We start from the raw sequence: 15626 nt of genomic DNA, 5'->3' as shown, positions 1-15626 counted from the left end.
TTGCCTTTCCGACCCTCTATCCCGCCTTGTGTGCCTAACCCAGCTGAAAAGCAGATTGCGCTTGGGGCAAGAACTGAAAGTTCGTCTCAAACTGTTTCTTTGTCAGAATCTGTGCCACAGCCTAGTTTTTGCCCTACAGTCTCTCAGGCCCCGGGAAGGGTCATATTGCCATCAGTGGACCCACCTCAACTGACTCGCAGTGGCCGTATGGTTAAGAAACCTGAGAAATTTAAAGATTTTGTTTGTTGATGTGATTGGCACAAATTGGTTGTATTTCACTGTATTTTTTTTTTTGTACTGTATTATACACATAATTTTGGTATCAAACCTCACATACCGTGTGTTCTAAGAGTGTTGGTAATACACATTTTGATGCACTATTGCATATGCAATGTTGGTGTTCTCATGTTCATTGTTGAGAATTGAGTAATTCAGTATTATAGCTGAGAGAGAAACGAGGACGTTTCTTTAATAAGCAGGGGAAGACTGTAACCTTTATATTTGCTATGCAAGTTCATTATTTTATTTTATTTTATTTTATTTCATAAGAAACAGATGTTAAACAATAATAATCTGAGTATTTTAAACATCTTTATTTGTTTCATACAAAGTTAAATATATGTATGTCAAAGGGTTATTTTGTGCTCCTGCCCCTTTAAGGCAGAGCGTGCTGGGAGAAAAAAAAAATGAAGTGAAGTGAGTTGAGTTAGGCGACTGTTCATGCTGTTATGCCGATGCTTCTGATTAAAGAAGAAATGTGAACTTTCACCATTGTAACCCGTGTTTCATTAACGTTAACCACGACGAAGAGACTGGAGTAAAGAAATAAGGGTTACACTGCGATCGCTCAACAGCCTGAGGACGTGAGGATGAGGGCCAACACGAACTGGTGGTGTGAATGTGGGGGAATATGCCAACCTATGCCAACTGAAATAGAGTGTCTGTGCTGTGGCGAGTGGGGCCGATCGATGGCCAGGCTCAACGCGTCAGATAAGATGAGCGAGCCCGCAGTTGTGTCACAGCTAACGTTACTGAGGATTTCACGGCACTGACCCCCTGATCCATCCTGCGGTACTCGTTTTTTTTATCCGGTGTGATAAGGTGAACTGGAATAAACGCGCCACGCCGATTAGACCAAATGGATAGGTAAGTTATAATGATAACAGGTTGTTCATGCTAAACAGGTAGAATTCAACATGACGTACGTAGTCTAGATATAGCTTCTCAGCATCGATCTTACAACAGAATAAAGACACCGATAAACATAAGGAAGAGAGTAATAAAAGAACTTACTTTGTTCTGCCTGCACTTTGCTGCCAGTCTCTGGTTGCGCCTTATTGAGTCGTGCAGTTGTATGTTCAAGATTGACAATGTTGACAAGGCTATGGATCCAGAATGATTCCATACACATATCCGGAAAGAACCAGTTTTTCAAAATTGTTTTCTTTGCAGAGGTAAACCCTGCGAACAACATTTTTAACTGAATTTGCTTTAGATTTATATCAGAATTATCATTAAGAAGACAGAAACCAGGATTCGGAACATAGAAAATGTCAAGTATATCCGCTAAAGATGAATTTACATGTAACCAGAAGTTAGAAATAACTGGACACTCCCAAAACATGTGTAAAAACGTTCCAGGTGAAGCAGTGTTACATATATGACAGTTGTGAGTAGGTTGTAATTTCATCTGGAATCTCCTATAAGGTGTAATGTAGGCTCTATGTATTGTTTTGAAGTGTATTAGTTGGTGCGCTAGGTTCTTAGAAGTTAGACTTAGGTTATACCATATTCTTTCCCAATCTAGGTTTACATTTAAACTCCCCAACTCCCTGTTCCATATGGATTCAATTGGTAAAGTTTTGGCCCTATGCTGAATCAGTGCACTATATATTAAAGAGACAGAAGGTCTGCCCAGTAATGGTGCAATCCATTGTAACATGGGATGTGAGGGGAGAGGAGAATTCCAGGGAACTCCATACATTTTTAATGCTGATCTTAGCTGAAGATAAACAAAATAAGAGGACGCAGGAAGATAAAAGCGTGTTCTTAAATCTTGAATGGAGCAGAGACCTTGAGTATCATATATATCACCTAAAGCATTCACCCCACGGGATGACCAGGATGGCTGATTAAATGGTTTGTTGCCACATAATAGTCTCTGGTTATGCCATAGTGGCGTGTTCCGACAGAATTTAGGTGGGCCGCCCATCCACCGTTCTGCTTTCTTCCACACTTGTATAGAGTTAGCAATAATGGGCCCAAAACTCTCTTTTATTGTTTTGTTTGTTACACTAGAGAATAGGATATCTTGCAGTTTGTGTGGTAATATTTTAGCAGATTCAATCAATCTCCATGCAGTGGTAGACTGTGGGTCTAGCCATTTGCTGAGTGCCCTGATCTGAAATGACCAATAATAAAGTTCAACGTTTGGTACCGCTAGACCACCCAGCAGTTTGGGCCGTTGCAATGTATTCAAACAAACCCTGGGCCGTCTACCATCCCAAATAAAACTGGAAATCATAGAGTGAATGTCTTTAAAGTAACTTGGAGGGGGGCCAAGTGGTAACATAAAGAAAAGAAAATTAAAACGGGGCAATATGTTCATTTTAACTGTATTAATTCTACCTTGAAGAGACGTTTTTAGATTCCTCCACCTATGAATATCTGACTTTATTTTGCTTAACATAGTGTTGAAGTTGTCTCTGGTAATTTTATGTATGTTTTTATATATTGTAATGCCCAGATATGTGAAAGAACTTTTGATGTGAATATAGTTGGGGATAGGAACACTTGTGTGTATATTATTTAGAGGCATAAGTGCAGATTTTGTCCAATTAATTTTGTAGCCTGACAGACTGCTAAATTTATCAAATTCTTTAATAACTGGGTGAATAGAGGTGTCAAAGTTGTCTAAGAACAAAATTATATCATCCGCGTACAGAGATATAATATGATTATGGTGACCAATTTCCATAGGGGAGGCTGTAGATTGTCTGATGGCTTGTGCTAGAGGTTCCAGAGAGAGACAAAATAAAAGTGGCGAGAGTGGACACCCCTGTCTTGTACCACGTTGCAGGGTAAAAGGAGAGGAGATTATGTCACCTGTTAGAACACTTGCTAAAGGTGAGTGGTATAGCGCATTGATCATTGATATGAAATTGTGCCTGAAACCGAAACGTTGTAGAACTGCCCACATATATTTCCACTCTATCCTATCGAACGCTTTCTCTGCGTCCAGTGAAAACACAGCACAAGGATTTGGGTGCGTCTCTGCCACCTCTATAATGTGTAGCAGCCTTCTCATGTTATCAGATGCATAGCGTCCCTTGATAAAGCCTGTTTGGTCTTCTTTAACTAGAGATTGAATAACTTTTTCCAGGCGCAGAGCGAGTACTTTGGCATATATCTTCAGATCACTTGTAAGTAAAGATATTGGTCTAAAGCTCGAACACTCAAAGGGATCTTTTCCCTTTTTCAAGAGTAGGGTCATAAGTGCTGTTTTTTGGTCTCTATGGAAGGTCCCATTTTGGATTGCAAAATTGAACGAATCCAGCATGAGTGTGCCCACCATGTCCCATATCTCTAAATAAAGCTCTGGAGGGAGGCCATCCAAACCAGGCGATTTGCCTTTGTTGAGACATTTCGCAGCTTTATGAAGTTCATCCAGCTCTAATACAGCTTCCAGATCATCTTGATCAGTTTGCTTGAGGCAGGGAAGCTCTAGTTGGTCAAGAAAATGTTTGCTGGTAGCATCGTCATAAGAAACCTCTGATTTGTATAGGTTTTCATAAAATGTTAAGAATGTTTTATTGATGGCCTGCGGATTGGTAGTAATTTTGCCCCTAGGCTATTTATTGCTGGGATGTGAGCTTTTGTTTCACATTCTTTAAGCATAAGAGCAAGTAGATGACTAGGCCTCTCTGCATCAAAATAGTACTTTTGTCTGGTTCTATGCAAGATAAATTCTGCCTTTGATACGGCCAGTGTCTTGTATTCATCCTTCAAAGATGCTAGCAATTTAGACTGATCATCTGAGAAGTTATGTTTTTGCAAATTCTCTAATGATTCTATTTTGTTTTCAAGATTTGTGATCTGGGAAGCTTTTGTTTTAGCTAAAGTTGAGGAGAATGAGATACAGAAACCACGTAAAAAACACTTTGTGGCTTCCCATAAAACTTGCGGATTAGGGCAATCCTTTGTGTTAATATCTAAAAAATCTTTTAATTTTGCTTTGAGTGAACTAAGAAATCCAGCGTTAGTTAGTAAAGATGTGTTTAAACGCCACCTGGGGGCCTTTGACTTGATGTTGGGCAGATCGATGTTGCATATAAGTGCGGAGTAATCAGATAATAGAATTGGCAAAATAGTAATGGACGTATGTCCTGCAATTAGGGTCGGGCTAAGAAAAATATAATCTATCCGGGAAAATGATTTATGTCTGTTGGAGAAAAATGTGTAATCTCTAGAAGTAACATTCTGTATACGCCAAATATCCACAAGATTTAAATCTTTGAGAAGTGTATTCAATAAGGTAGATGAAGGGTTGGCCGTTACATCTGAATTAGATTTATCAAGAGACGGGTTAAGGACTGCATTGAAGTCACCTCCCACCACTAAAGAACAGTCATTTTGTTCTAACAATGTGTTTTGAATGTAAGAAAAGAAAACTCTGTCAGGCTCATTTGGGCAGTATATGGACGTGAAGGCTAATTTATGATTAAGTATACAAACCCGGGCAAAAGCAAGTCTTCCATTCTCATCACTTCCAGTAACATTTACATTGCATGATATTTTCCGGTTAAGAAGGATGCATACTCCCTTGGTTTTATTTAGGGCGCACGATGACGCAATTAATCTATAATATTTATTCTGAAATCGTGCCACGTCGCATTGTTTTAGGTGTGTTTCTTGAATAAGGGCGATATCTACCTTTTTACGATATAGATACTCAAGAACACGAGTGCGTTTGATAGCGGAGTTTAGGCCATTCACATTGAGTGATAATACGTTCAAAGACTGCATCGACATATTATATCGCTAAGATCTGTCTTGAAATATGAGCATGTTAGTCTATAAAAGAAGTGTGTAAGCATCATGCCAACTATCGCACCGATGTCCCACTGCTGATGTGATGTTCTATCAAAAAGAGTAGGAATATGTCTGTAAGGAGGGGGGAAAACTATATACAAAAACAAACACAGACCGCACGGGCAAAAAGCCGTAGGTCTGTAAGAACATAAACATCGTCTGATACGTGACCAATCCAGCCCAACGCCTGGCTATAGTATCAGATAAGCCCACATAATCGTAACACATTAAATGAATATATTCGTCACCTCTCGAACTTGTAAAACAAGAGTAACTTAGCATACTAGTTTTAGGTCATTTCAAAGAAACAATATCTCAGGGATGTAGTCTAATTGTTACTACACTTACATTCCAAAATGCCTTGTGGTGATGATCCTAAGATTATCCATGTAAGAAAACTTGTTAGCTGATTTGAGTTCATTCCTCCATGTCCACTAAATCGCCTTCTCTAGCGTGAGGAGAGTCCCCGTCGTTCTTTTCTTTGGTCGGGTTTGAGGCTGCATCAGTAGCACCACCATCGCGCCGTACCGGTGTAACGTTAGATGTTGACCTCCGAGGAAGAGAGTTGATAAAATCTTCGGCGGCCTGGGGGGAGTCGAACATCTTCCTCTCGCCTTTATACTGCAGTTTAATCCGCGCGGGATAAATAAGGAATGGCTCCAGGCCCATGTCTTTAGCCTTCTTCATGGTAGAACTGAAGCTCTTTCTCTTTGCTGTTGTCGCTGGACTATAATCGGGAAAGAACAAAATAGTGCCGGTCGTTGAAGCCGAAGTATGAGCGGGAGGCGAGAGCGGGTGAGCGGATGCGCGTGAGCGGGTAGCACTGTTGGCTGCGTATTTCACTGGATAAACTTGACGTGCACCGTTCAGGATAGCCGTTCTGTCTTGCCAACGCAGTAATCTGAAGATAAGGGTGCGCGGCTTGTTGGATTTAGCCTCTCCTCCATCATACACACGATGTGCCCGTTCAATTTCAATGTCTCGGTCCACCAATGAGGGGATCCACCTGGGAAGATTCTCTTTCAGGTAGCCGATTGCATCTGAACCCTCCACTGCTTCCGGTAAGCCAACCAGCCTTACGTTATTCCTTCGTCCCCTGTCCTCTAGGTCTGTCAACTTTGTAGTGAGCTGGTCTAGCTGGGTTTTTAATTCGATAACCGATCGCCTATCCTCTCATGCAGCCGTCTGAACAGAGTCCAATCGGCCTTGAATCCGTTTAGAGGATTTGGCTACATTCTCAAGTTCAGTGCTGATCTCCTTTACGGTTTCATTAGTCTTTTGGATTTCGGTTCGTAAATCACGTAGTGCTGGGACCAGGATAGAGTCTACAGCTTCCCTGACAGCGGAGGCTACGGCCATATCTAGACCGCGTTGTTGTTCTTGGAGGGCTAGCTTTATGCCATTAGCAATAGCCGTATCGAGTTCTTCCTTGGAAATGGCTGAATCCTTAAATTTTTTCTTCAAAGGCGATTGTTCATTTTCCCTTTTCCGTGCTTCTTTGGTTGGGGAAAGGCTCATGATGAGAAAGGTGTCGAAATATTTCAAGTATGTGATAGGATAATTGAAAAAATAAGATTATGCGAGCAGAGCTGAAAACTATGCTGGCATCGCTGTCGATGGGTCACGTGATCTCCCTAGCCATTTATTTCTCAGTTTCTGTGAAACATTACATTCGTGTAGTTCTTTGCTTGTTCTCACAACCTTTTGCTATGCAGGTAATTACCATGTTTGCTGTAACTTCTCAAAATAAATATTCCTAAAGGGAAGACACTTGTTGCAGGTCGCGCCGCTGTGTTCTTCTTCTGTTTTTCGCGCTGAACACCGGTATGTTTATGGAAGTCGTGGGATTTCATGTGTTGCGCGTGACGTCTCTGCGCCCAAGTAGCAGTGATTCGCCTTAGCAGCAGTGCTTCGCCTGTGCTTCCGCCTAATATAGTCCCAAGTCAATATCTGCCTAAGAAATCGCCTAGTGTTAATCTGCGTCGCTATTTGTACTCGTTGTGAATACGCAGGCCACAAGAATTAATTACGTGGGTTTGTTTATTTTTTTTAATCACTTTTACTCAGGACATGCTAGCTGGCAACAAAGGAATCCATTCATTGTGCTAAGCTAAGCTACCGCCGACCCTGTCAAACTAAAACAATGCGTGCACTGAGACAAAAATGCATTTGCACACATATCTAAATGTAGGAAAGAATGTGAATAAGCCATATTTCAAAAAACGGTGGAGTTTTCCTTTAAAGCCCTTTGAACAGTTTGCACAGAAACTGTCTTTTGGACCTTGAACCATTTGGTTCCCAATGAAGTCCATTATATGAAGAAAATCCTGGAATGTTTTCATCAAAAACCTTAATTTCTTTTCAACTGAAGAAATAATGACATGGATATCTTGGCATGGGGGTGGGTAAGTTATCAGCAAAAGTTTTTTTTTTTAAGTGAACTAATCCTTTAAGTCAAACAAAGTGAAATACAGTAAAGTGAGAAGTTCGTGACTTGTTCAGTCTGTCATAGACTCTTTTGGGGACATCAGAACCACCGAGGGAAATCTGGAAAGAATAAAAAAAAAAAAACAAGCATTAGTATAAACTTGTTCATTTATAATTCTAATAAAAAGCTGTCACTTTGTTACTTAATTCAGAAAACTTACTGAAGTATTAATGCACAAAAAGTCAGATATAATTATTATAACAAATAGGATTTTTCTTTATCATAAAGAATTTTATAACCATTTCTGAGGTTTCAGGAAGACACAGCTCAGATGATCTTGGGCTTGAGCTGAATGAACCTCGTTTCATGGACTCCAGGGCCTCTTTGAGAGATGATAATATCCCTGGAAGCTCTACAGAAAAAAATAAAGTTGCATGTTATACAAAGTTAGGGCAGAACAAACACTAGTTTGTGTTCTTCATATATAATTTGTATTTTGTTTAAATGGTGAAACATATTTAATGAACCATTACTGTAACTTCCACGCTATTATTAAAGTAATTATTCATTATTAATAAAGACAGAACATTCTATTGAAAGCTGATAACGCCTTGATTAAATGTAAAAAGCTGGATACCACAACCACACATAAAATCATATAAATCAGTCCCTCGAGAAAAAATTCCCTCGATTGCACAATTCAATGAATAATCAGGCAAAATACATATTCATGGGGACGCAATTTTTCAAACACGTGTTAATATATGAAGAGTTCAGATGCAAAAGCCTCTAAATGCCATTTGAAATTTTCTTCTTTAATGATGATTTTTATCAAACTTGTATATTTAGGTTCAGTAATTTCACTTAAATAACAATTAATAGGTAATTATCATTGCCATTTAAGTGAAATTACTGAACTTAAATATATAAGTTTGATAAAAATCATCATTAAAGAAGAAAATTTCAAATGGCATTTAGAGGCTTTTGCATCTGAACTCTTCATATAATAGGTCGCTTACATGACACACTATTGACTGTTTTTGTTGTTTTTCACCAACAAAAAGTTACAAATCAAGAGGATCAACTACTACTTACTCGACTTGACCTCACGGTTAGGTTTAATAAAAAAAATGTCTTTGCAGTGTGCAAATTCCTTGGTTAGGCTAAATATTAAAAACTCTCATTTCATTATTTAAAATCGTTTTAATTGCTCAGTGCAAGATATTTAATAATTGGTTTTATGAAAGCTTATAGTTGGTGATTACTACTTAATTTATTTATCGAATTGACATGAAAACTGACAGCCTACTAATAATTAATTCGATTTTACTATTAATTAAATATCACAAATGTGTAAGTTTTATTAGAGCTTAAAATATATTATAATATTTAAAACACAAGAAGTTACTTAGGGACAATCAAGCCTGTCGTGTAATCACCATTAATAACCTTTTTTTCTGCAAACACAGTGTGCAATGTTTTTATAGTTGTTTTATGTCATTGTCTAGATCTATAACAATAAGACATCAATGGATAGACGTTAACTCGCTTTAGTGTCAAATCAACAGAAACGCCAGTAATCCACAGAACATCGTCATCAACTTCTGAAAATATTTTCTAAACTCAAAGTGAGAATAAAGCCAATTATACTAATCACTTAAACTAATAAACTTACCACCAAGAAGTAAGATCTTTTCTGGCAGTATCTTGCTCTGTCCATGTCGTGGCGGCGCACCTCTGCGTTGTCCTCTTCACTGCTAAATTGTTCGCGGGAGCTGACGACCTGGTAATCTGCTCGTGTGTTCTCTTAATATTAGATCGGTGCTATCCACATTCACTAGGTCCGAGTCAGTGAAATAACAAAGCAAAATTTGGAAAATACATGATTTCTGTTGAAATATCCGAAGCTATAATGGAATACCACAGACAGTCAGTATCCGTTGTCCGCGCCCCGCCCAACATGCAAGTTCAAATGGCAGCGTGTGATTGGACAATTGCCGGCAAGCTTGTTTTGAAAAGATTGGCTCTGATTGGTCCAAATGAATGCAACTGGAAATACTAACTAACTAACGGCCACAAAAAAAGAAACAACTCTGTTAATATAAACATAACATGCTTTATGAACAGGTTTTTTATTCATTTTGCCTAAACAAATATAAGAGTCAAGCTTTAACAAATTTATTTTGTTTTTCTAGTATGTACACCTGAGGGCTATTTCACAAAACCAAGATAGGGGATTAAGCCGGGATTTTCCAGATATCCTGGCTGAATTAAGCCGGGACTCGGTTTCACGAAAGCAGTAGCACATAAGTTACCATGGCGTTTTATTCTGTGCAGCTAGCCTGCTCCAGACCAGGCTAACAGGCAGGCTTAGTCAATCCTCGTGCCTTATCTGTTCAGTCAGCGGTCACGCAGATCAGAATCCAATGTGTTTTGTCAGTTATTCCGTTTTGTCATCTATAAGTTCAGCGCAATTTTATCAGTCTGCATTAAAATACCTCAGATACATATTGGCATTCAGTCAAGTATATATTATTATTGAAACATTATGATGGTAGCCTACCATTATTAACTATAATAATAATTATCCATAAGGGCATTGTTACTATTCAATTGTGTTTTTGAAGACAGATAGGTCTTTAATAGTCTATTGTATGTGATGAGGAGAGAAATGGCTGATAAAGAAGCAAAAGTTTTGTCAATCAAGTCAGGCAATATAAGTAGTTCTAAACACATGTTTCGTCCTTTACAATGGCATGCCCATTTTTGGATGACATCTGATGAAGCACTTATATTGAGAAGGCCTTTCAGACGTGAAAGAGTGTTTCGGGACAGGTCCGACCCATTGGCTTTTCCCGACAATTACCTGCAAGAGCGTTAGGGTAGAAGTGGAGAAAAATGCCCCCCTTAAGGAAAATGACTGTAAAACAAAACATAAATGTGACTAGAATTGCCATCCCAGTTTTGAGTGTCTTTGGCAAGAGTTATTTACCAAATATTAAAATTGCTCAACCTTCATAATTAATTTGTTTTTTGACTGAAAATATTTTTCTACAAAGGGGGCATTTTGTAAAACACCCCCCAAGGTGGGGTAAAACACCCCCCAAGGTGGGGTAAAATGCCCCCTTTCTTACCAACCAGTTTCCTTCATAGATCAACAGCAAAATGAACATAGTTTTTAATCTCTAAAAGCAAAAGACAAGTAATGCAACAACATAATATATATACCTATTAATATTTATTTCAGAAATGTAGAAAATAGCCAAATTTATAACATTTGAATATTTTGATTTCTACACGAGGTCTATAATTGATGTAGTATTTGAAGAGTTCAGATGCAAAAGCCTCTAAGTGCCATTTGAAATTTTCTTCTAGAATGATCATTTTTATCAAGCTTGTATATTTAAGTTCAGTGATTTCACTTAAATGGCAATGATAATTACCTATTAATTGTTATTTAAGCGAAATTACTGAACTAAAATATACAAGTTTGATAAAAATCATCATTAAAGAAGAAAATTTCAAATGGCATTTAGAGGCTTTTGCATCTGAACTCTTCATTTATTCATCACTATCATCAAGATAAACAGAAAACCCTAAATAAATATTAAACATAAATTAGTATATTAATAGTGAAATATATTACATAAATGCATTAAAAGTCACTGTGTTTTATCATTGGGTCACCTAACCACCTTCCATCATTGCATTCACCAAGCTAGCTAATGCTCACTTGAAGTAATTTTTTCACGTTTTGTTCAAATATTTTGATTTTACGGCCTAGTTATACTGCATTAAAGTGTAAAATAAAGACTTTGATGAACAGAAATATGTTACTGTAGTAATTATGATAAAGAGAAACTATGCCCCTGGGGGGCGTTTTCTCCCACTCTACCCTACTGCTTTTCTGGGGATGTGTAACAAAAAAGAGGAAAATTAATAAGCTGTGTAACATAAATGAATCAGCTGTCAGCAGTGTTGGGTAAGTTACTCTAAAAAAGTAATTAATTACTAGTTACTAATTACCTCTTCAACAGTGTAATTAGATTACTGTACTAATTACTCTCTCTAAAAATTATTTAATTACTTTTAATTACTAATTGCTTTCAAAATCCCATATCAACCAGCTGAATAATACAAGGAGAGGCATGAATCTGTTTTAATTCTTTCAAATAAATACTATAAAATTGCATGAATTATCCTTAAACTGACCAAGGTGGAGAAGGTTACATTAGCTATAAAAACATACTTTTTAGCATCAGACAATAGGCTACATTTTGATGTTAAACCCACTACTGTTTTATGTCTGATCTCATGACATTTCACACTTTTTTCATACATATTTTACAATAATTCATACGAATTTGTACGAGTGCGGTCGTATATAATATTTAGATTCCTCATAAAATGCATACGAATTGCTGTGAGATCGGATTGATCTATACACAGTTTTTACCTCAATTACATCAGAAGTAACTGTAAATAAATTACAGATAAATTAAGAGTAATCCCTTACTTTACATTTTCAAGGAAAAGTAATGAAATTACAAGGAGAGGACAAGCAATTTACTTAGTAATTAGTACACCCAACACTGGAAGTATGGCGCACGTAACTTATCCATTGTAGCATCAATGAATCTGTGATGGACTGTGTGGTCTGTTGAAGAAAGCTGTTGACTCCCACTTATCTGAATTACTTACACCTGGCTTGACATAGCCGCTCCTCCTGAGCCTGGTTTGGCCTTTGTGAAACTGATAAAGCCAGGAGGATGCACTGATCACACTAGGTCAAGCCCAGCTTTATCTCTTATCCTGGATTTCTAAATTCTGCTTTTGTGAAACAGCCCTCAGGGATGTGATTTTTCTGGATTAATCCGGAATTCCAGATTTTCCGACCTGAAAATGTGACCTACGTGAATTAATGCAGATCTGTTAAAAAAAAAAAAGAAGAGGGGGACTGGTGTCAGCAGCCGGACTGAAAAGGAGAGAATAAGAGCACATAACCCATAACTGGCTGACGTACAGAAAGTTCCTTTCAAAGTATCAACAAGGACGTATATAGACCATTTCACAAGATGTAAACAACACTGGTCCAGAAGCACTCCTGTTTCAGTTTTTTAACACTACATAAAAGCTGGGATAAAATACAACCAGCAGAACATTTAAAACTGAATCAAAAAGTTAAACAAACGTTTTTAAGATGTTTTCTTTACATGTGAAATAAAGAAAGCAGTTACAAACTGAAACAGGAAGTGCTTCTGGACCAGTGTTGTTTACATCTTGTGAAATGTCTATCCACAAGTTTCCTACGCCCCATGAGGCCTTGCGTCAAAAGTGGGCGCGACTTCCGGTTGGAAGTAAACAAAGCGCGATTTGACATGCTTGACACTCTTTCATTCAACAGTTGACAGTCATTCAAGTAATAGCGATCCAAACTAGCTAACGATGTGGGAAAACAACCTCAACGAAATTAAAAAGGGTGAAATAACAGTACCTTTAACCTCCGCAGTCATTGATTGGGAGTATTATAATAACATTATTAATTATCAATACTCATCAAGGCATGGTGACAGACAGTTGTGTGAGCTGACAAACAATTAAAATAAAAAATACACACTTAGTCATTGTGCTTTGGAGTTTATTCAAAATTATAAATGAATGTGCTACTTGAATACATTAACTGGCACATTTGGTATTCAGTCAACACAGGCTTTGATCCTGAGTTTAGGTGTAACATCAGTAGAGAACAGCCAAACACATGCTGATAGAGTTTATAGAATATTAAGAATTTCAACAAATGTACACAGGAAGATTCGTAGTCTTTTGGGAGGTGATGGAAACTTCAGTCGTTGGCAGGATCAGAGACGGGCTCTGGCAGGATCACTCTGATATCGTTTTCAGCTTGTTCAAAACAATCACGTTTAAGCCACTGAACTAGTTTAGTACGGTTATACATACAACTGCGAACAGCACATGTTGTCCCTGAGCTCCGTAACAACATCTCTCATAAAGATTTGCGTCTTTAAATAGTAAAATAATTCTCCGAAAAACAGCTAGCCTCTTTGCTAACTAACACACAAAATACCATTGGAATGCTACTTCCGCCGCGTCACCGGAAGTTTCACCCACTTTATTTTTTACAGGAGCGCCCCTCGGAAACTTGTGGATAGAGAGAATGTCTAATTGGTTCAGCTTGTTCACCTGCTCAATTTCGTATCAGTATCGTATCGAGTATCGTCGTCAGTTGACAAGAACATCACAGGTCACCAGGGCTGGGCGATATATCGATATAGTTCAAATTTGCGCTATGATTCTTGCTCCAATCAAGCTGCTGACTGCTTTTGTAGAAATATCGTGCATTCTGTCAGTTGCAGTTCTGACACCTCCGTCTCAACAGCACTGCCATTAGTGTAACTTACAACGCGACAAATACTCGCAATATTAAAGGCCAATTTATACTTCTGCGTCGAGGGTACGCCGTAATGTGCGGCGTTGGCTACGCACGTAGGCGACGCAGTTATGAGCATTTATACTTCTGCGTTCAGGTCTTGTTGCTCTGCAGTACTGCTCCGAAACGCTAGTTGGCGGCGGAGGGTTTTAATGTTCCACTGTGTTTAGATTCCTCACGGCTAGGTTACTACAAGCAATAGCGATTGAAAGAGAGTGGATCATGTTGGAGTTGGAGCTTATTGAGGTGGAAAAACAGTTCACTTTAGTGAAATTACTAAAACTGAAAGGCAGAAATGAGAGAAGACGTCGGAGGAGATGGTACGTGTGGAAATCATAGACAGTGATGGAAATGTGTGAGAAGGTACGTGCGGAAATGCGTATGAGGAAATGCGATGCTACCAAGCCGACCAATCACTGATCTTGCGGTCCGCGTCGTCGCGACGTGTAGTTACATTTTTGAGGAGGTGCGCGTCAGGCGACGGCGAAGGGTACGCGCAATGGGACGCGTCTGTGCGTATGCTACGCCGTACCTACTGCGCGCACCCTACGCAGAAGTATAAATTGGCCTTTACGCAGAGGAACGGCTAACGTTACATCAGTTCAGCGAGTTCACAAAAGTTAAAGCCTTGCCGGTTAAACATGTTTGCGTTTACTGCTGATGCGCTGTTCTGAGACTGCGGTCAAGTGGGCAGCACGTGGAAAATACACGGTCAAGCCAGCCGCACCCGGTATCACGACAAGACATGAAATAATCACGTTGGTCCACTTTGGAAAACGTGTACATGTCACGGTTTAACAAAACCATAAATAGGGCTATACTGCCCTCTTGTGTCAAATTATATTTTTATATTTATTTTTCCAACAAATAAAACCAAACCTATAATAAAAACCCATCCAATAAACCCTTGAACTTAACAGACTCAGTGGTTCAGTTGATAAAGCGTTGGGCTTCAATCAAGAAAACCTGAGATCAAATCCCATTCTTGCTTACATTAAATTGTTGTGATTTTATCAAACAAAGTGGCCAAAACAACATTTCTCCAGCCGACAAGACGTGAAATAATCACTTGGTTCACTTTTGAAAACGTGTAGATGTCACGGTTTAAACCCCCTCAAACGTGAAACTTACACTTAAACTGAAACTTACTTATTGGTTTTCATTAAACCGAGAAAAATGGAATTTTGTTTTATTGACGATCACTGAGAAATGGTCTATTATTTAAAATGCAAAAAACATTTATTATTTTCAAGGTGAAAAGGATTCATTTGCCTCGATCCACTGCGAAAAAAACGTCTAAATGTCACATTTTTAATGAAGCAGCCTAAATAGTCCACTTTGGAAAATGTGTAGATGTCACGGTTTAACCCCCTCAAACGTGAAACTTACACGTTTGCGTTAACACGCTCCAGTGGAGAGCAGTGGCGTATCCAGGACATTTTTTGGGGGGTGGCCAAGATGGGACACAAAGCTAGAGTGGGGTGGCCATGGCATAGCGAAGTTAAATGCGATACGCAGCCGACCATGGATCAAATCCCGGTCCTTTGCTGCATGTCACATCCTCTCTCTCTCCCATGATTTTCTTTCTCATTACTGTCAAATAAAAGTGTCTATCCTGTTAAAAACAGTCCTAACCACCAATCACAGACAGTCCTCAAG

General features: G+C 38.6%; 1 long non-coding RNA gene across 1 annotated transcript; it reads right to left on the bottom strand.

Moving 5' to 3' along the window:
* Positions 1-7506: 7506 nt before the first annotated feature.
* Positions 7507-9492, bottom strand: LOC148978796 (uncharacterized). The gene is made up of 3 exons (XR_016168432.1): positions 9195-9492; positions 7819-7931; positions 7507-7638 (listed from the first exon to the last, which is right to left on the bottom strand). It is a non-coding gene; the product is annotated as an uncharacterized LOC148978796 (long non-coding RNA).
* Positions 9493-15626: the final 6134 nt, after the last annotated feature.

Source organism: Pimephales promelas, chromosome 5, assembly GCF_988280905.1.
Source record: "Pimephales promelas chromosome 5, fPimPro1.hap1.1, whole genome shotgun sequence".
NCBI lineage: Eukaryota > Metazoa > Chordata > Actinopteri > Cypriniformes > Leuciscidae > Pimephales > Pimephales promelas.
Note: the sequence above shows the minus strand (reverse complement) of the source record. Positions and strands in the feature narration are given on the sequence as shown.